This window comes from Macaca nemestrina, chromosome 16, assembly GCF_043159975.1.
Source record: "Macaca nemestrina isolate mMacNem1 chromosome 16, mMacNem.hap1, whole genome shotgun sequence".
In the NCBI taxonomy this organism is placed as follows: Eukaryota; Metazoa; Chordata; class Mammalia; order Primates; family Cercopithecidae; genus Macaca; species Macaca nemestrina.
In genome coordinates this window covers 31,332,729-31,355,895 of record NC_092140.1, presented here as the reverse complement: position 1 = coordinate 31,355,895, position 23,167 = coordinate 31,332,729, and the positions used below count along the sequence as shown (strand labels likewise).

The window sequence follows — 23,167 nt, the reverse complement described above, 5'->3', positions numbered from 1 at the left end:
TGGGGAGTTGGCTTCAGTTTTTACGCTTTGACACCATATACCTGACATTTTCTACAATTCTATGCCTGGTCTGGTTTTCGTTTTGTTGTTGTTGTTACAGTTGTACCTATATTTGTTTCTTATGGCTGTTTCAACAAATTACCACAAACACAGTGGCTTAAAACAACACACATCTATAGTTTTACGTTTCTGGATACCAGAAGTCCAAAATCAGTTCACTAGGCTAAAGTCAAGGTGTCAACTGGGCTGGTTCTATCTGGAGGCTCTGAGAGAATAATCCATTTAGCTTTTTGACTGTCACCATATTCCCTTGCTTGTGGCCCCTCCCTCTATATTCAAAGCTGATGACTTCAATTTCTGCTTCCATCATTGTATCAACTTCTCCTCTTCTGTACTCAAATACCTCTCTGCCTCTCTTTCGTAAAGACACTGGTGATTAAGTTTAGGACTATGAGATAATTCAGGATACTCTATCTAAAGATATTTAATATGTATTCTTTTTACATTTAAGGAGGAGACATGGCTTCCTACTATGATTAGTCAACACAGATGTAAAGATCCTGGCCAATGCTGTAAGAAGAGAAAAAAAGTAATAAGGATGTCAGAACAAGGAAAAAAGATATAACTTCCTTATTATTTTAAGAGTGTATTTTATCTGCCTGGTAAAACCAGGTACAAAATTAATGTTTTTAGAATAAATGAGAGGCCGGGTGCGATGGTTCACACCTGTGTAATCCCAGCATTTTCAGAGACCAAGACAGGAAGATTGCTGGAGGCCAGGAGTTCAAGACCAACCTGGTCAACATAGAAAGACTTTGTCTCTACAAATAGTCACAATAATAATAATAATAATAATAATAATAAATCAGTCAGGTGTAGTCATATATGTCTGTAATCCTAACTACTCAGGAGGCTGAGGTGGGAGAACCACTTGAGCCCAGGAGTTCAAGGCCTCCATGAGCCATGATTACATCATTGTACTCCAGCCTGGGCAATAACAAAATGAGACTGTGTTTCTAAAAAAGTAATAAATAAAAATAAATCAGTAAGTAAATAAAATAAATAAGAGCATTTATATATACCATAAATATATATAATTTTTATTTGTCAATTAAAAAAATAGGAAAAAGTAATGAAAACATCCCACATGTATTTCTAACCTTTTTCATGCAAATACCATGTATGTGTATATATACATACATATATACATACATATAAATATATAAAGGTTCTGCAAACTTAAAAAAAGCAAAGTAAAATAATATAAATTGAATAAGAATTCAACAGGGTAAACCTACTAGATCAACTTAAAAATCAATATTATTTTAGTTTATAATTAAATAATCAACACAATATGCATTTAAAAAGTAGAGACTGTGTTGTCAATCTAGCAAAGCTGAGATAATGTTTTGTAAAATTTCTTATTTTCCCCAGGTCCCCAATATTATCAATTATGTCTGAAATTTGCATGAGATTCAGAAAGTTGAAGCAGAAATCATGTTTTTTTTTTTTTTATGCTTGAAATTTGGTGTCAGGCTCCAACCACAGTATTAGGTCAAGCACATTGCCAATGATTTACAAGATTATCTCGGTGTGAGTAGAAAGAAGCCAGGTACACAACTCTTCCAGGTACTGCTGGATCTTCCCTTGTAGATTCTACAAATCCTGGACCAGATACGTTGGCACTCTGTGTAGCTCTGTGGCTAGGATGCTAATTTCTCATGAACCTTCAAAATCGGAAATGTTGAGAGACACATATAGGTTCATGCAGGTCCATTGTTGCAGTAAGTGCATTCTACCTGATTCTTCTGAGTTTCACCTCATCATTATTGCTTTAAATTTGTCATGGGATTTTGTCTGTCCTGCTTTTCCCCATTTTACATCCCAATACAGTTGCAGTCTTGACTGACCTAAGTTTCCTTAAACCCAACAGCATGTGCAGAAGCAACAGCCAGCCATGCAGAGACATTCAATTAACCCTGTGATTGTATAAGACCTTATAACTATAATAAACTTTTTATTGTACATCACTCATATGGGTTCTTATTCCCTGATGGAATCCTAGCAGACAATTGTACTATATATTATAGAAACAAAAACAATAGGAATCTAGAAATTAATCTAAAAATGCTAAGACTTCCATTTGGAAAACTCTAATTCTTTATGATGAAGAATTAGGAAAATATGTAGATGAAAGAAAAGACATCTTGTGATATTGAATGGAATGACATGATATTATAAATAGTTTTTCTCCAAATAATTTTTAAATATCCTATTTAATCAAAATTATATTTAGATATTTATTTTGAAACATGATAAGCTTGTACTAAGATATATGTGGAGGAATAAAAATTTGCCAATAGCTATTTCAACTGCTAACTTACAAAGAATAACTGGGTAAATGTTCCTCCAGATATTAAGATATTTAATAAAATCATTCCAATGAAAGCAGCATGCTATTGTTTCAGGAAATGTTCAGTTGCATAAACTATGAGTCAATTCAAAATGATGTAGACAATATACCTCATCTGCATCACAAGAGTGTTGCCTAAATTACATCTTCATAAAAATTCTAAAGTTGAATTGCTCGTAGTGGCTGAGTCAATATAATATTTCTAATCATACCTAATATTGATGTTTTTTGTTCAATTCATATTTACAATTAGTAATTTACTTTTCTATTCCTGCTATCATAAATTTAGTAGTTAAAACAATACATTATTGTACAGTTCTGTAGGTTACAAGCCTGACATGGGTCTCAGGGGGCTAAAATCAAGGTTCTGACAGGCCATTGTTTCTTTTTTGAAGCCTCCAAGAGAAAATACATTAGCTTGTCTTTCCAGCTTCTAGAGGTCACTGACCTTCATTTGCTCGTGGCCCTCTTCCTACACCTTCAAAGCAACACCATTGCGTTTCTCTCATCATTCTTCTATATCACAAATCCCTGTGACTCTGAACATATCCAGAAACTGTTCTCTGACTTTAATGACCCATGTGATTAGCTGGAATCTACTTGGATAATCTAAGAGAAGCTCCCTACCTCAATGTACGTAGCAATCTTATCTACAGATTTCCTTGTGTCACGTGAGTTAACATATGCACAGGTTCCCGAGATTGGTATGTGGTCATTACTGGGGGACCTTATTTTGCCTATCACATATATACTAATTTAAAGTGATAAAGCAAGTGGCTATGTGACCAAAAAAAAAATTTACATAAAGTTTCCCAATTCAATGCAAAAACTCTCAGCATTTCTAGACCTGTGGATTTAATCCCACTGCAGGGATGCAAACTGTTCTTGCCTTTCCCAATGTGTGAAGGTCAAGTCCTTTTCCAGAGCTTCTGACCTTGCTTTGATAAAACCTTTTTTTGCCAGATGCTATCCAAAATATTATTCTAGGCTTCCCAGACCTATCACCACAGTAATATTTCTTGAAAATGTTAGGGCTTAATTGAGACTGATAATGATCAATCTAAGTCATAGTTTTATTCCAATTTATGTGATTTTGTTTTCTTTAGAAGCACCTTACTTCATGCATATGGATAAAACAGATGGTTGCCTTTAAATAGAGTCAAATTAGAGTTAGATGATACAAGTGTAATATTTCATCAGAAAACTAAGCATATTCAGATGATATCAATAAAGTGAGCTCTTAAGAAAACAGCCATATAATTGAGGTTGATGATGGATAGGGGTAAGTGGATATATCAGAGGGTGAAATAACGTGATGATGTAAAAGAACAATTGAAGAGAAAGTACTTGAATAAGCATGTTGCATGTTAAGAGATTGCATTTGGAAAATAGCATGTCTGAGTTTGTGATGTAAGAGATGATTCAGTTTTGCATAATGACAAATTCCAGCCTGAGACTGGAATTGAAGTGGAGTGGAAGAGAAGGAATATAATGGATGGGCCATTCACAGGGATGTTTAAATAATACATGTTAATGAGAGGAGTTTAAAACAGTACAAGAATGTGATGCAGGAGCTTAAGCTGTTGATAAATGATAGAGAGTTAACATAAGTAAATAGATAATCCTTATGTGAAGGACATGAAAAAGCAAGAGACACAGTACTGAGAAGAACCAGAATTTTTACCACATTATAGAAAAGAAATACCTTAAAAATTTGTTTGCAAGTGAGGGTGATACCAAATTCATCTCCGTACCCTGAGTTATATGTGGCATGAAAGAGAAATGACGCTTAAGTGATAAGGGAAATAAGATCCGCAGGTGATATTAATATTTTAATAAAAGGAAGAAAGCCAAAGTAACATTCAGAGGAACATTTGCTGACCATTAATGGACATTTCAAAGTACATTAAAAAAAGTTGGTCAATTGGAGGGAAAGGAATTATTAAGTAAGTGTAAATGTGCACATGATGTAATTTAAACTAAATACATAATTACCAGTATGGTGCAGGTACCAAACAAGCAGAACAGATGCTATCCGAAAATAACCAATAGAACTATACTTGTTTTTAGCTGCTAAACATCAGTGTTAGTGTTGTCTTCTAGTGAGGATAGATAGAAAATCTGAAGGTAAGAGCATAATAAATAAAAAGAGGTTTCAGCCAGGGATCTTGTAGTGAAGGGAACACAGGTTTGAGGTGATGGACCTTGTGTTCACTGTCCTCGGATGGTGTTGGTGGTTGCAATGATTGTTGTCATTTTTGTCAACCGTGTGCAAATGCATCAGTCAGATGGTTTATTAACACTTGAGAGGCATTTGGCAGTAACTCTAAATAAGCCAAGCATCTTCTGGGAGGCTATTGCAATGATCAGAGAAAAAAAATTCCAAAGGCCTGTTGATTCATGGGGAGGCATAACTGCTCTCCATGTTCAAAATAGGTGGGAGGTTATCCCATATCACATACTGAGTACTCTTTCCAGCTACATCGTGTGTGTGTGTTTGTGTGTGTGTGTGTGTGTGTGTGTGCACGCGCGCCTTGGGGTGGAGGACATAAACTGAACAGTCCTGCCCTTAGCTTTGGTGTTTATAAACATTAATTCTGTCTTCTCATACTTTCCCTTTTTCTTCTTGGGGTGAGCTATGAGGATTTTCTGGCAGTTTTTGCTCCTTTGTACAGAAAATGGCATTAACTGTAAAAACCAAACCCTCAGAAGGTAGCAATGTTTTCAGAAAGGGCTTCTGGAATATTCTGGTTTTGCTATGCTTCCTGAGATAAAAGCAGAAATGTTTATCCACAGGATGGTTCCTGTAATCTATAATTCCATTGCTTTTAGATAGTAAATTTGAAGCAGCCTTACTCATATACAGGTACAAAATTGAAAGCACAGTATGTGCAGTTTGACCTATTATCTTGGATTTACTTCTGCTTTCAGGTTGTCCATGCTGATTTCAAGGCCTGCACTTACTCTTGAGGCAGAGTGGGCCTAAGAAATATAAAATTAAGAATTGATTTACCATTCAGGGCAGTCTTCTGTGAGATACCTTTTAGTGGATTCATTTATTTACAACTGGTAAATGCTAAAATTATGCACATGTCATGTGTTTGGTTTACAAAAATCAGAAAAAAAATTCCCCAAAATTCACAGAATTATCAACCTTATTTTCTGCCTTATTCAACTCTACATATCCAATAGGTTAATAACTATTATAGATGCCAATATTTCTGGATGATTTTAGATGCCTGACTTCTAATCTGAGTATAGCAATTGGTGCTATAATCCTATAATTTTGTCCTTTAATATCATTCACTGATATTTGCACATTTTCATTCTTCAGCTGATATTAGTACTTTTTCTGTCTAACAATCTGTTCCCTTCAAGAAAGTTGAAACCATTAGTCAGGAACTACATCCGTTTCCGTATTTTTGCACTCAAAACAAGTTTTATAAACACACATGTGTGTGCGTGTGTGTGCACACACACACGCACACACCCTTCTCAGGGAGATCCTTCTTTAAATCCAGTTTCTCCACTGGCTTTACTAATCCAATCCTTATCTATCCCATTTAAAACCTCTTCAAATATATTGAATTGGATTGATTGCTCCATCTTGGCTATATAGCCCCATATCAAAAGATGCTCAGGCCTTTCCCAAGAAAAACAAGAAACATTCCAAGATCTTACCTTGCTACAGTATTTTGTAAAATGGAAGGCATCATTTTATGATCTACTTTCACCTATTAACAGAACTTCAGTCAGAATTCTTTCCTTATTTCCCACACAACATTTTTACAATGAAGTCATATTGATCTCACGATTTGTTATTCTATTAGATGCTTTCTCATCTTTCTCCTATAGAAAACTCTACGGTGTATTGTATGCTGTCCATCAAAGCCTCTTTATAAAATTTTTTATGCCTTTGAATTATTTCTGAATATGTTTTACTCATGCTGTTTCTGCTTCTTATATCTTCTTTCAATTCTAGATCTTTTATGAGAGCCTTACTTATTCCCATGCTTTAATGCTCATTCTTTCCATTTTTTCTCTAAAATTCTACTCATTATCCCATCTATATATTTTCTCTAAAACATTTATTTTCTCATTGCTTCAGCTACTACTTGTATATCAAATGCTAGCTAATCTCTAGATTGGTCTCTGAATGACACAGTTTGTAGCAAAACTTTTTGGATTATCACCATCTTCTCAGATTATCTCAATCTGGATGTTCTATATAAAAACTGAATTTCATTATGTCCTTCAAAAGACTATATTTAGTTTATTTTAATTGCTTTTTACATATATCAACTTTTGCCCACTTCTTTTAACTCACTTCCTAACTTTCAAGAATTCTCCTTCCTTCACTTCATATTCGACAATACATGTATGCAAGGACAAGCAAACAGGCTACCTCCCAGCACAGTTTTTATATATGTGCTCCAGACTTATGTCCATTTTCTGCAGAATAGCCTTCTCTATATTTCTCACAGGAATTTTGGGTTCTATATATGCCTTTCCAAACCTGTTTCATAACTACCTGTTTTCATTTCTCATTTCTGCCATCATCTATCAATCTCCCAAGTCAAAAAAATGTGATTTGCCCCTAACTCTTCCTTTTATTAACTTCTGACATATAATTGATGAACAGATATTGCTTATTTTTCTTCTTTGTTATGTAGTAGATCCTTATTTTACAAGTATTCCTTACTTTAGCTCCTGCGATTTATGTTGACATGAAAATAACCATGACAAGTAAATAATCTTAAGCTGATCACATTACATTTGTCCATTATAAAAAATCTTTTTTCAAGTTTAGATTCTATTTCTTACCTATAACACCAATGTATTTGTGAATTAGTTTCCTAATTATGAGATATACAGTAAACATACAGTATAAAACAATTATAAAATAAAGTTATAAATTTAGCATGAAATAGAATTTCATCAAGTTTGTAAAAATGATCTTGGATACATAATAGAAATCAGGGTAAATTAAAGGAAAAAGTCAAAGTTAAAGACAGGTAGATGCCAGAAAAGAAAGGATACAAAGTCCCATAGATAACTGAGGTATCCCTTGATTACTTATGAAAAAAATTCCCTTTATGATTTTGATGCAAAAGCCAATGGGGAAACGGAAGACTTGATTATATAGTTGTACATACTGTTTGAAATAAAATGAAAAAGATAATCACTACTGGATTCAGACTCTGGTGCAATAATAAATAGTTATACAAATATAACCTATATCTTGTTAAATTCAGGATACAATTCAATATTATTTTAAAATAATTTGTAGTTTTATTGTTCATAAATGTTAGTATATATTTTTACTATTTGTAATAAACTTCAATTTCTCATTTTAGTTAATTTACTTTAATGATCCATTTTTTAGGTGTCAATGAGGTTTGATATAACACCAAGATGGATTTCATGTATATTCCCCAGCAAATGTACTCTTTAAATACAGTAATATTTCCTGTTTTTTTTTGTTGTTGTTGTTGTTTTGTTTTATTTTTGAGATGGAGTCTTGCTGTGTCCCAGGTTGGAGTGCAGTGCACAATCTCTGCTCACTGCAACTCTGCCTCCCAGGTTCAAGTGATTCTCCTGCCTCAGCCTCCGGAGTAGTTGAGTCTGCAGGCATGTGTCACCACACCCAGCTAATTTTTGTATTTTCAGTAGAGACGGGGTTTCACAATGTTGGTCAAGATGGTCTCGATTTCCTGATCTTGTGATCCTCCCATCTTGGCCTCCAAAAGTGTTGGACTTACAGGCATGAGCCACTGTGCCCGGCCATTTCCATGTTTTTGTATTTGCTTTTTTGCTCCTCCCAACATCAATATATGTGTGAGTTGTTAAAGAATAACTTAATGTTACTTTTTAATTAAAAAAAAAAAAAAAAAACTATGTCAAACACAGCACCTGAGACCACATAGGTATCCAAATAATGTCTATTGTCTGGATTCTAAGAAACTCTGGCCTCACAGAGTGATCAATCTAATACTTAAAGCTATTTTCTGATGTAAGAGGGAGAGTTATTAAGAACATATTATGCTCACTCATCCCTCAAAAAATAACCACATAAAAATATGGAAAATGATAAATACAAAAGAAAAAGAAAGAGGGAATAGAAAGACATACTAGTTTCCAGCAAGAAAAAGTGTGTGTGTGTGTGTGTGTGTGTGTGTGTGTGTGTGTGTGTGTATCTCATACCTCTTATTGGTTCACACCCAGTCATTATTAACGTATATAATTCCAGAGTTAATGTGTTCAAAATATAGCTATATTTTTGAAAAATAAATTCTCATAAAATAAAATGACTATTAAATACTTTGATTAAGAGGGCAAAAATCATTTCCAATTGATCAGAAATCAAATATAAAATCAGGCAGAAATCAATGTTCTTCATTAACACATGGAGAACTATATGGACATGTTTCAAACCTCACAATGATCTATGAGAAAAATTGACAAATTTTGATAAGAAATCTCAAAATCTCAACATAATAGTGGAAGTACTTCATATATTAAACAATAGTTATAAAAACCTATATTTAAAAATTAAAAGATTTTTTTAAAGGGAAATCATGAATACAATAACTACTTCAACAATTTAACGGTAATATTTGTATTATAGTTTTTGTATTCTTGTAGTAAGAAAGGGAAATCCCTTTTTGACCCAATGATTTAAGAATTTAATAGTGGCATATCAGAGAATTATATGTGCAATGAAACTAATTACACTGATAATGCTTCCAATTGTAGACAGACACCTAGGGAGATAAATATATTTTTGTAATATTTCTTTTAAATGCACAGTTAGAACAAAAATCTTAGATTTCATTGCAAGCATCAGAATCAGATAATATACATAAATTATCCATATAATAAAGTCTCTAGCTGTGTGAGTATATTTGTAATATGTATATAACATATTTGCTCTAAAGATGGGTTTTAGAAAAAATACTTCACATTTATAAGCTTTGTTATTAATATCCATACATATTTTTAATGATCCTCCTAAAAAACAAGTTCTGTGAAACTTATGAAGCATAAAGTTTCATAGGTATAGCATGTTTTTATATTGATTAGAAAAAAAATTTCTTGAGATAAATGTACTAGCTCAGAAAATGTTGAGAATAAATTTGGACAATAATTCATAGAAAACAAAGGTTGAAAGAAGGAAGGAGAGAAGGGAGGAAGGAAGGGAGGGAGGAAAGAAGGAAGGAAAGAAGGGAGGTGGGGAGGGAGGAACGAAGAAAAGAGAGAGAGAAAGTGAGAGAAGGGAGGAAGAGACAGCTCCTAAACTGGGAAAAGGTGGAAGAAAAGAAAGAAAAGACTAGGGAAGGGAAGTACTGATACATCCTGATACATCCCATCGAGAGAGACAGAAAGAGAGAGAGAGACAGAGAGATGTTTTATATATGAAATAGGCACATGAAATTATGAGAGCTAAGAAATCCTGAGATCTGCAGGGTGAGTCTGCAAATTGAAGACCCACCCACATTGGGGTGACCAATCTGCTTTACTCAGTCTACAAATTTAAATGTAAATCTCCTCCAAAACCATCCTTACAGAAACATCTAGAATAATGTTTGACCAAATGTTTGACTACCCACAGCACAGTTAAATTGACACATAATAATCATCTATGAAAAGCCACACAATAAATTATTGAACTGATTTTAAAATGTAAAATAACAAAATTAATCATCATTGGAGGGAAGACTGATGGAAGGAAAAGAAGGAAGGCAAGAAGGAACAAAACTCTCAGGGCAGAGTACACAGTACACTGGCTAGATGAATGAATTCTCCATACAAACTGAGAGGTAGATTAGTGTTCTTTCCATGGGCATAGCATGTGAGAAATCAGTATTTCAGATTGACAAGTACCACGTCCCATGTCAGAAGTGCATGCAGACAATGCAAGAATGTCATCTGAGCTTCCCCATCTGAGGCAGCTCCGTGGGAAGATTTCTTTTTTTTTTTTTTTTTTTTTTTTTTTGAGACGGAGTCTCGCTGTGTCTCCCAGGCTGGAGTGCAGTGGCGTGATCTCGGCTCACTGCAAGCTCCGCCTCCCGGGTTCACGCCATTCTCCCGCCTCAGCCTCCCAAGTAGCTGAGACTACAGGCGCCCGCCACCACGCCCAGCTAGTTTTTTGTATTTTTAGTAGAGACGGGTTTTCACCATGTTAGCCAGGATAGTCTCGATCTCCTGACCTCGTGATCCACCCACCTCGGCCTCCCAAAGTGCTGGGATTACAGGCTTGAGCCACCGCGCCCGGCCTGTGGGAAGATTTCATGTTAGGTTCAGAGGGAAGGTAGTTTCCTATCATGTATTTACAAGTCCAGAAATGTCACATGTGTCCTATTACCCATGAGATACTCTTTCTGCGGGCACTGAGTGAATAAGGGAAAGTGAGATCTCAGGAATCAGTGGTCTTACCTTCCTCTCCCTCCCTCTCTCCATCGCTCCTTCCTCTTACTTTTCTCTTTCAACAAGAGTTCTTTCTCTTTGGCTTGGCATAGATTTTGTAGCAGTATGGTGAAGCAGTCTGGTGAAGCAGTACGATGAACCCCTTTTCAAAATAATGCTTTTCAAAGTAAAAAAAAAAAAAAATGTTTTAAGAATATATAGGACTATAGGCCGGGCACGGTGGCTCACGCCTGTAATCCCGGCACTTTGGGAGGCCGAGGCGGGCGGATCACTAGGTCAGGAGATCGAGACCATCCTGGCTAACACGGTAAAACCCCGTCTCTACTAAAAATAAAAAATTTAGCCAGGTGTGGTGGCGGGCGCCTGTAGTCCCAGCTACTCGGGAGGCTGAGGCAGGAGAATGGCGTGAACCTGGGACGCAGAGCTTGCAGTGAGCTGATATCGCACCACTGCACTCCAGCCTGGGCGACAGAGTGACACTCTGTCTCAAAAAAAGCAAAAACAACAACAACAAAAAGAATATATGGGATCATAAAGGGAACCAGTTCTTTTAACATAGCTATTAAAATTACAATATGAAAATTTCTGTGATTCTGTGTCAATTCATTGATAAAAGTGATACCATACAGCCTCATGTTAATGAAACACCATAATTTTAAAGTAGTAAGGAGCACAAGTGACTTTTATGAAAATATGCAATAAATATAATGGGGAATGTAAATATCTGTGACATTTAATTGTAAAAATGTTACAGGTATTGCTCTTACTGACGTGGTTTGCCACTGAGGTTCATAATTGAATATTAAATGTCAATGAGAGCATAAGAAAATAAAGTTGTATATTTTTCCATTTAAATTCATGAAATCTCCTCATTCTATCCAGGAATCCCTGGGAGGTGGTTGGACCATTTTGGTAGACAAAAGGCAATAAGCCTTGTATAAAGGAGCCACAAGCCTATGCTCTGTTCTCTCTACCATTTGGAAATAGCCTTTAGGTAAAACCCACAGCTGTTGAATAAAGTTACAGTACTTGATGTTTTAAAATTCAATGAACCTATCGATATTTAAAGATTTTTAAATTGTTTTTATATTCCAAATCTTAGAATGCAAATAACTTTTATATCTCAAATCTTAGAATACAAATAACTAAACCTACCCAAATTACGCTGAAACACTTCGTTCTTCATGTTTTAATAAACACACAATCTAAATAAAACATTTACATTGATATAATCAAGCCAGAAAAGTGTGAGATCTTAATGATGCTTGTTCTTCTTTACATTTATAGGGTTTAATAGAATCAATGCTCAATTACATAGGAAAAAAAAATCATGAAAAGTTAGGTCTACCTTGCTTTTTAAATTGCCTTAGTCATTGTATGTGGATCAGAATACAGATATAAATTCCATATATCTGGTAACGTTTCCTTAATGCAATGTTTCATTTTCTTTGCTTAAAATAGAAATAAGCAATTTATTTTTATAGTACCTAAAATAGTTAATAGTTCGTAATATCTGACAACTTCGGATGAATGAGAAGGAATAAAAATGACTACATATATGATACTGTCAGCATAAACAAATTCAATCAAACCCCAGCATTGAGCCTTCCTTGAGCAGTTGAAATCTTAAAATTTTAGAAGCATAATTTGTCACCACATTTTATTAATTATTCTTGGTCATTGCTTATCTCCATCATTGAAAGAAGCCACTGCATCAGAGAACCTTGCTGTAGATTAATAATCAGAATAACTCCATGTTTAAATATCATTTTTGTTAATGTCTGAGTTTGTAACTACTGCAAGACCCTTATTTCTCAATTCCTCAGTTAAATGCATAATGAAAACTGAGGGGTCATATTCTTTCAATAACTAATTTAGATATTGTTGGAGGGAGTATCTTAAGTTTAATTACACACTACACTTTCATATGGTTGTTGTAGGAAAAATTAAATGTACACAATTCAAGATAAAGTTATTCTACTCATGTTTTGTTTGTTTGTTTTTGTCTCCCTTAACTTTGTCTTAGAAAGTGTACCTACAAGAATACTCTTGAAGTGCCACAGCAAAGTGGGGAGAGAAGGTCATTTGGTCTTTAGTTCTTGGTCGTTGGGCATCTGAAGTAGCATCTAGTGAGTTTCCTATCATCTCTTCTGGTCCTTTATGTTCTCATCAGTTTAGATGTTTGCATTTGCACGAGTCTCAACGTTTCATTTATTGCAGCATACACTGCAACATCTTGTGTGTTCTGAAAATAAGACCTATTTTTCCTGGCTGTCAGTGCAATAGTCTATTAGCCAAAGGGAAAGGATCAACTTGCTTCTTTTTCCTTGCTGGGTTGTATGGAAATTGTGTTTCTTCCATCCCATCTTCATAAACATTGTACATAACCATACTGTTTTTACACTAGCCTGAACACTGTTTCTTATCTATGAGGCCCACCTGTTTTCTTGTATCTTACCTGGGAAGTTAGGCTATCATAACCTCATTTAGCAGATATTCCAAACATCTGGCCTTTCATTTGCTCCATCTCCATCTTGCTATGAAGGAGCTTAGTTTGGAGGTAGGGGAGCAGTGAGCGGGCCTCCTTTTGAGACCAACTCCAGTATCAACCTGTTTTAATATCCAAGCTAACAGGCATTAATTTTTTGTTCAATTTCTTAATGAGAGGAAAGTGGGAAAAAAATCCCATCTCAGACACAGGGAATGTGAATAAATAAATAATAATTAAAAATACATCAAAAATACATGAACATATATATTCATTCCAGATACCTAACTTTGAAATATTGAAGGCAAATAATTTACTATCATTTTAAAATTATTTTCCTAACACACAAAAACCAAAACATAGAAAGTTTAGCAATAGGCTGGGTGGTGTGGCACATGGCTGTAATCCCAGCACTTTGGGAGGCCTAAGTGGGAGGACTACTTGAGCCCAGGAGATCAAGACCAGCCTGGGCAACACAGGGAGACCCCATCTCTACAACAAATTTAAAAATTACCTGGACATGATGGCATGTGCCTGTAGTCCCTGTTATGCAGGAGCCTGAGGTGGGAGGATTCCTTGCACCTGGGAAGTTGAGCTACAGTGAACCGTGATCACCCCACTGCATTCTAGCCTGGGAGACACAGCAAGACCTTATCTCAAAAAAAAAAAAAAAAAAAAAAAGAGAGAGAGAGAAAGAGAGTTAGCATTAGGGTGTGGAGTAGTGGAGCAGTATTGAGTAAAAGGAATTAACAAGAATAAAAAGCTCATTAGTAGATCAAAATCTTACCCTGCTAATAAGTGCAAATGATGAAGGTACACCCACACCCACACACACACACACAAATATACCACACACAAATATAGTTGTGCTAACGAGTTTTTTACTATTTTATAAAAAATAAAAGGTCTAATCAACAGTATTTACATTATAAATAATTCTCAGTAGTCTTCTACTTTAAAATAAATTAGAATATTTTAGTACTTTTGTAGAAAAAACTTGATTTTTCAGACAATATTATGGCTAAAGTTTATTAACGTTCTTCCTATCTCCATAATTAAATTATACTCTAAGCACAAATTCAAAATCTTAACGTTCTTCCTATCTCCATAATTAAATTATACTCTAAGCACAAATTCAAAATCAAAGAGAAAAACATAGCATCAAAAAGCTGTTTCAGAGAAGAAAGATGAGGTTTAAAAATGATTCTATTCATAGTTATTGACACCAATATTTAGCAATAATGTCATTTTATTCAATGTATTAGCTGTCAACTAAATGATGAAAAGATGTAATTAAATCTGGAAAATGTGAAACCAGGCAAATATATAAACATATTAAATCAATAATAAAAAAATACTTATGTGAAGTCATAAAAACAAAAACACAATAATTATATTCAGTGCAATCTGATTTTAATTACAATTCAAAGTATCTCCTTTACAATACTATAGCTTCATATTCTAATATAGGGTGTGCCAAAAAGGTTTCGTTTTATTATACTTTGGATTTATATTTAGGTCAAGCAAAATTTTACATTGTTGCCAACCACTTAAAACTTCTATATAAAGTTTTTGTAAAATCCTCTATTATTTTAATAGAAATTAGAAAACGTCCTAAATTAGACATCTGCTCCTTTAACATTCATTCTGACAGTGGATTTGTTTTTAAGGAATAAAAAAGTCAAAATTTAAGATGATGATTCTTTATTTGATATAAAACAGAATATAATAGGTATAATACTTCCTGCAAAGATCATGCTCCACCCTACTTACAATATCCGTAATTGTCTTGGCACTAAACCACGTTCTTCATGGCTGTAAATGTGTAATTATTGTCATGTCTTGTGTTACAGTAATCACACATTAGTATGAAACATTAATATGAAGGGGTAACATGATTTCTAGGGAGAAGCAGCTTGGAGAGACATAAAATTCATCTAATTTATATTTCAAAAAAATTTATTTGATCCAGACTCATTACGTCTTAGAAAAACATGTCGTAAAGAATTGCTTAGGTTCTTTTAATCTCAGTACATTATTATCCCTCAGTGTTAGCTACATCACAGAATTGTTTCAATAATTAAATAATATATTTATAAAATGTCTAATCTGTAACAGTAACTAATATTTAATAGGTGGGCAGTATATATAGCTTTCTTTCTTATGCATTATCTCCTATTGATTTAAGTAATAAGTCTTCTCTTAGACAAATAACAGTGGTTCTGAATGAAAAAGCATTATTTCTAAAGTTTTAAAGGACAGAAATGAGAAATTAATATTTATGAGCACTTCCTCTGCATTTGGCATTATTTTTTATATTACAGAGACCAAAATAAAATTTTCAACTTTCCTAGTTTGCCCACCACCAAATAGAAACCTCCCCAAGCCTTTGGGAAATAGGAAGTACATTTGCCTAGTTGTCCAACTTAAAACATTGGAGCCGTCTCTGAGGCCTCTTTCTTCTTTATATCCTTTCCCTTTCCAACTTGTCTAACTTACCAACAGCACCTCCAACATCCATCTTCATTCCCTTCATCCTGACTGTAAGTACTCAGAACAGACCAGCAGCATCCTTTGCCTGAACTATAACATATCATATAACTCCCTGCATTATTGGGTTCTCCAGAGAAAGAACAAATAGGATGAAAATAAAGAGAAACGTGGATATATGACAGATGGCTTATTGGTGGGTTGGTCTCATAAGAGTATAAAGGCTAGGAAGTCCCACAACAGGCCCTTTGCAAGCTTGAGAATCAGGGAAGCCAGTAGTGTGGCTCAGCATAATTCTGAAAAGCCTTAGAACCGGGGAAGCTGGTGATGTAACTCTCAATTCAAGCCTGAATGCCTGAGAAACTGGGGGAGAGCAGGTGCAAGTTCCTAGTCCAAAGGCTGAAGAGCCTAAAGTTCTAGTCCAAGGGCAGGAGAGGGTGTCCCAGCTCCAGAAGACAGAGAGAGAACTCACCTTTCTTCTGCCTTTTTGTTCTGTCTGGGCTCTCAGCCAAATTGGATGGTGGCGGCCCACCACATTATGTGACAAGGATCTTCTTTACTCAGTCCACTGGTTCAAATGCCAGTCTGTTTCATAAACACCCTCACAGACATACCTAGAAATACTGCTTTGGGTATAATGGGGATCCCTTGATCCACTCAAGTTGACACCTAAAATTAACCATCACATTCCTCTTCTTAAAATTTTTCAGCATCTTTTATTGAAACTCAAACTTAATTATCTTAGAAAACAAGACTATAAGATATGGGTAATGTGTGCGTTTTTTTTGTTTTGTTTTGTTTTGTTTTTTGAGAGAGTTTTGCTATTGTCACCCAGGCTGGAGTGCAGTGATGCAATCTTGGCTCACTGCAACTTCCACCTCCCGGGTTCAAGTGATTCTCCTGCCTCAGCCTCCTGAGTAGCTGAGATTACAGGTGTGCACCACCACGCCTGGCTAATTTTTGTATTTTTGCTAGAGATGGGGTTTCACCATGTTGACCAGGCTGGTCTCGAACTCCTGACCCCAAGTGATCCACCCTCTTTGGCCTCCCAAAGTGCTGGGATTACAGTTGTGAGCCACTGCACCAGGCCAATATGTGCTTTTATGACTTCATGTTTGTATGTCTATATATATATATGTGTATATATATATAAAATATAGTTTGTGATGATGCCCAATTTTTTTCTTCTATTCAGATCTTGTTAATTTTATCATTTCAAGACATGTGTTTCTTGCCCTGATTCTTTGAATATCTGGCTGTGCAGATAATTTGTGTCTTCATTTAAATGTGTACATATACACTTATGATGTACACACATATTAATAGCAGGATTATTTGTGATAGTCCAAATTTAAATAGATACAATGTGATAATAATAAGATAGAAAACTATAGGACAATAACAATAAATGAAAACACTATTACTCATGATAACATAGATGAAACTCACAGATGTGATACTGAGTGAAGGGAAGCAGACAGACACTAAATAAGATACACTCTGTCCTTCTACTTACATAAAATTTAAAATAGGCCAAACTGTATTAACTTTAAGATTGTCAGGGAGAAGACAGGACATAGCAATTGGGAACGGGCATGAGGAGGCTTTGTTTATGAAGATTACACATCAATTTAAATGGTTTATTGAAATGACTGTTATTCACATTGTTAGTAAAGAGAGTGGAGGTGCCAAGGTTAAGAATACACGTGGATTTGTAATTAGTTGGCAGCTATAAAATCCACATAAAGAATAATAGAAGGATATGTTTTGAGTGAAAGCTGGGATGAGATTGTGAAGAATACTGAATTCTAAATTAGGGGTATACATTTTAGCCTACATATAAGGATGAACTATTGGAATTTTTTATTCAGTTTTCCTACATTAAGAACATTGTCTCAAACCACAAATTATTCCCTCCTAGTAGGTATGGTAAGACATAATTCAGAAATGAAATTGATAGATTAATAATAAATATCTAAAAACTTCATTATCAAGAGGCCTGGTTTCCATATGCACAGGTATTTCTGCTTCTTCCCTCCAGCACAGGTAAACAGCTAACTTCTGTCTGCACTGCCAGCAGGGCATAAAGTGTCATTACCTCTTGCTCTAAGCCGCCAAACCCAGCATTCACTCAGCAATCGGCATTTTTCCCCACTGCCACTCAGAGAATGTTCTGTAAGCCTTCCACCTTAGGTAACAAAGTCTTGGATCCCACTGTTCCTATTTTAGTACAGACTTTTTCTAATTTTGTTTTTTTTGAGATGGTGTCTTACTCCGTTGCCCAGGCTGGAGTGCAGTGGCGCCATCTAGGAGCATTGCAAGCTCCGCCTCCCCGGTTGACGCCATTCTCCTGCCTCAGCCTCCCAAGTAGCTGGGACTACAGGCTCCTGCCACCACGCCCAGCTATTTATTTTATTTTATTTTATTTCATTTTTATTTTTATTTTATTTTATTTTATTTTATTTTATTTTTATTTTTATTTTATTTTATTTTATTTTTTGTATTTTTAGTAGAAACGGGGTTTCACCGTGTTAGCCAGGATGGTTTCCATCTCCTGACCTCGTGATCCACTTGCCTCGGCCTCCCAAAGTGCTGGGATTACAGGCGTGAGCCATCACACCCGGCCTTTAGTACAGACTTCTATACTTATTGGACTTAACCTCTCATTTAATATGGAGGATGATTCTTTCATTGTCTTATTTTGAATGAAATCACCCCAGATTTGGGGAGTTTTCTTCTTACTCATGTTTTACTCAGTATCTTACCACAACGTTCCTCAAGATCCCATCCCAAGTTTTTCTTTCTTTCGTTTCCACACTTTCTGAATTATCCTGTCCATTCCTGTCATTTTAAATGTAAATCTTATGCTGATCTTTTCCTTGATTTCTGGCTTACACTTCACACTTGAAAAATTACAATCAGAAGCCATAAATCTCTTTAAATTAGCCTCAGTGAAATTTGAATAACACTATTATGCCACATGCCAATAACAGGAAACTCAACAGGACACGTGCGCTTTTGAGAATTTAAATCACTTAACAACTAGTGTTTGTTTGGATAGAAAAGTAAGCATTTTAGTAAATATATAACATTACTATACATTAATTTAAATCAATTTTGGGGACTATTTTTAACATCTTAAGATATATTTTTAATCTATTTACCAAACAGCAAAGTCTTTCCCAAAATATCAAAGTAATTTCGCGTTTGTTTTAGTTTGAATTTTTAGCTGTTTCTAAGAACTATTGATTCATAAACTTGTAATAATAAATGTTAACTTAAGAGTTCACTTAGAGTTGTATCTGTTTCCCCCATAGATGGTTCATTTTGGTCATCAACATTACGACGTTAACTATAACTTCAGCAATATATTGCTAATATACTCAAATAATCATATTAAAATTAATATTAGTAACATAGATAAAATACATTTACCTTTTTAAAAGCCCAGATACAATAAAGTAATGCTAACTAATTCATTATTTTACCACACAAAGTTACCCATCTATGTAAGTGTGTTTGCCTGTATGCACACATATGAATATATATATATAAAATGACAATTTTTTATCTAGAGTCCCCCTAGTTCTCTCAAAGTTCAATTATTAAAATGGAACTACATATTTTGCTCCTGAAATGATTCCTTAGCAAATGTCTGTCATTCTAATAAATTGCATTGTCTTCTACCCGGTTAATTTAAGTTGGAATCTGAGTAACTTATAATTTTTAGATTTTTCACCTCCTCTATTCATTCCATTAGCATTTCCTCTTGCCATTTATTTTTTCATTTTACCGTCTCCATTTCCCTGAAATTAATCTGCTCAAAATCACCATATGCTTCTCCAAAGCTATTATTATTCATGCCTCATCCTGCATTACCCATCCCACAGAGAATCATGTAAAAAATATTTAGTTTCTCCACATCCTCACCAACACTTATCTTTCCTTTTTTGATAATCTAACCAGTGTGAGGTAATGTCTCATGATGATTTTAATTTAAATTTCCCTGATGATTAGAAATGTTGAGCATTTGTTCACGTATCTGTTGCTCCTTTGTATGTCTTCCTTTGAGAAATGGCTGATTAGATTCTTTCCCCTTTTTTAACAGGATTTTTTGTTATCTTGTTATTTAGTTTGAGTTCCTTTTGTATTTTAGATATGAGCCCCTTCTCCAATACATAATTTGTAAATATTTTCTTCCCATCTGTGGACTGTTTTTCACATCTATCAATTGTTTTCTTTCCTGTGGACAGACTTTTTAGTTTGATATAATCTCTTGTGTCTATGTTTGCTTTCATTTTCCACAATTGTTGGGGTCATATCCAAGAAATCACTGCCTAGACCAAGTTCATAGAGCTTTTTCCCTATGTTTTCTTGGTAGTTTTACACTTTGAGGTCTTATGTTTAGGTCATTAGTCTATTTTGAGTCAATTCTTGTATAAGGGGTGAGAAATGGCCCCATTTTCTTTTTTCTGCGTGTACATATTATTTTCCAAATACCATTTCTTAAAGAAACTGCTCATTCTTGATGCCTTTGTTAAAATCAATTGACCATAGATGTTCAGGTTCATTTCTGGGCTCCTTATTCAATTCCACTGAGCAATGAGTCTGTTTTTATGCCAGTTTTATGCTGTTTTGATATCTGTGTTTCTGTAATATATTTTGAAATCTGGTAGCGTGATGCTTCCAGCTTTGTTCTTTTTGGTCATGATTGCTAATCGTTGGCTAATAGATGTCCTTCATAGTTCTATTTGAATTTTAACATTCTCTTCTATTTTTTTGAAGAATGATGTTGGAATTTTGATAGCGATAGATTAAATCTGTAGGTCACTTTGAGTAGTATGGACATTTTAACAATATGAATTCTTCTAAGCTATGAACAGAGAATATCTTTTCAGTTACGGGTTTTTTCTTCAATTTCCTTCATTGATGTTGTATGGAAACACTTGTACACTCCTGGAGTTATTATAAATTAGTATAGCAATTTTGGAAAACAGTATAGATGTTTCTTAAAAAAAACTAATATTATAATTACATGATTCAGCAATCTTATTTCTAGGTATATCTGCAAAGGAACTGAAATCAATATGTTGAAGAGATGCCTGCATTCCCGTGTTCATTGCAGCATTATTTACAATAGCCAAGATATAAAAACAGCCTAGGTAGCCATCAATAGATGAATAAATTTTTATAATGTGTTATATATACGCAGTGGAAAACTATTCAGCCAAAAAAAACAAAAACAAACAAACAAACAAATAAAACACAACTGGGCAAGGTGGCTCACACCTGTAATCCCAGCACTTTGGGAGGCTGAGGCAGGTGGATCACGAGGTCAAGAGATTGAGACCCTCCTGGCTAACACCGTGAAACCCCGTCTCCACTAAAAAAAAAAAAAAAAAGCCAGGTGTGGTGGTGGGCACCTGTAGTCCCAGGTTCTCGGGAGGCTGAGCAGGAGAATGGCGTGAACCCGGGAGGTGGAGCTTGCAGTGAGCTGAGATGGTGCCACTGCACTCCAGCTTGGGCAACAGAATGAGACTGTGTCTCAAAAAAAAAAAAAAAAAAAAAAAATTGTGACAACATGGATGAACCTAGAAGACCTTGTGTTAAGTGGAATAGCAAAGCACTGAAAGACCAATAGTGTATAATCTCACTTTTATTCAAAATCCAAAAAAGTCAAAATTATGGAAGTAAAGAGTAAACTAGTAGTTATCAGAGACTGGTGGGGAAGGGGGTGGATGGGAAAAGAGGAAATGTTGGTGAAAGAGTACAAAGGTTCAGCTAGACAGGAGGAATAAATTTGATGATCTATTGCATAGCAATGACTGTAGTTAATAATAACACATATTTCAAAATATTATAAATACATACAATTATTGTCAATTTAAAAATAAAAATTGAAATAAATCATTTATAGTTATATATAGTTATATACAATATATATGTACGTATTAACATTTGGTAATGTCACTTTCTTTTCCAAGTTATTTGATGGTTTTTACTGTGCTTTCTATAAAGTCTCAACTACCTATCATAGCCAAATAGGTTTGCGTAATCTACTTTCAACTGTTTTTCCAAAATCAATACTTACACTCTTCTACTTGGTAAACTGTTTCTCGTCAAAGTGTTGTGATTCTGTTCCTTAAACGTCAAAGTCTTCTACACTCTACAATCTGTGAATTCACTGTTTTATGCCTTAGGAAAGCTCTTAAAATATTGTAAGCTTAGCTGATTCCTAATTTTATAGTTATCAGGGCCATTGTTTTCGTGTGACAGATTCTACTGTCTACAGAGTGCAGACCTACTTAAATAGGTCTTCCTTTTCATTCTCTCCCAACATCTTGTTTTTTTCTTCATAGATGTTATCAACCTAATTTTTTTTTGCTTATTTCTTTATTTTTTTAATCTCTAAAATTTAAGTTCTTATAAGACAAATAATCTTTTCTGTCTTGTTTAATAGTTTATTGCTTACATATAGCAAATATCCTAATGTGTGATAACTGTATTCATTTCTTATTTATTCTATAAAATGATATCACACACTTAATCACTTAAAACAACACAAATGTATTACCTTAAAGTTGTAGAGATTGCAGTTGAAAATGGGCCTTACTGGGTTAACATAATGGTGTTAGGAAGCTGGGCTTCATTTCTTCTGGAAATTCTAGGGAGAATCTATTCCTTTGACTTTTCCAGCTTCAAGAGACTGCCCACATTTATAATTCATGGTCCCATCCTTCCATCTACAAAGCCACAAGGTTCGGGAGGGTGTTTGTCACAATGCTGTATCTCTAGTTCTTTCTCTTTTGTCTTCTTTCATTCATAAGGATCCTCCTAATTACATTAGACCTAGCTGGATAACTCAGGATAATCTTCTCACCAATTAGCACTTTCATTTTATCTGCAACTTTATTTCCCAATTGCCATGTAATTTAACTAATTCACATGGTATTGAGAAGTAGGACATTAATACATTTGGAGGCTTACTATTTTGCCTGCTGCAGTAGGTAATCATATTTTTTATTTCAACAAGGGAACAGATGAGAAATTTTCCTTGAAGTGTCTGTGTGTTTAATCTCTAAAATATATGGTTACATTGGTGAGTTAGGTGACATTGTGCTACTCATAAGCATACATTGAAAATTAATGGAAATATAATTTGTAAGTTAAATATTTTTGATTGACAATATAATTCCTTATGAAAACAATAATAAGCACAACCAAATAAACAAACAGAGTTATCTCAACTATTTACAATAGCCCAGGGCTGTGGACAAGTTTAGATCTTTGGGGGAAAAAAATGAAAATTGATTTCTGTCTCCAGAAATGTAAGTAATTTGTAAAACCAT

At 34.6% G+C, this 23,167-nt stretch overlaps 1 long non-coding RNA gene across 1 annotated transcript in view; it reads right to left on the bottom strand.

Annotated features, from left to right (window-relative positions):
- Positions 1-282: 282 nt before the first annotated feature.
- The window catches only part of LOC105481684 (uncharacterized), a 72,604-nt gene continuing 49,719 nt past the window's right edge, over positions 283-23,167 (bottom strand). The window contains exons 3-5 of the long non-coding RNA XR_011615118.1: positions 13,843-13,978; positions 10,850-10,997; positions 283-570 (exon numbers count right to left, since the gene is read on the bottom strand). This is a non-coding gene — a long non-coding RNA (uncharacterized lncRNA). The remainder of the gene's footprint in view (positions 571-10,849; positions 10,998-13,842; positions 13,979-23,167) is intronic.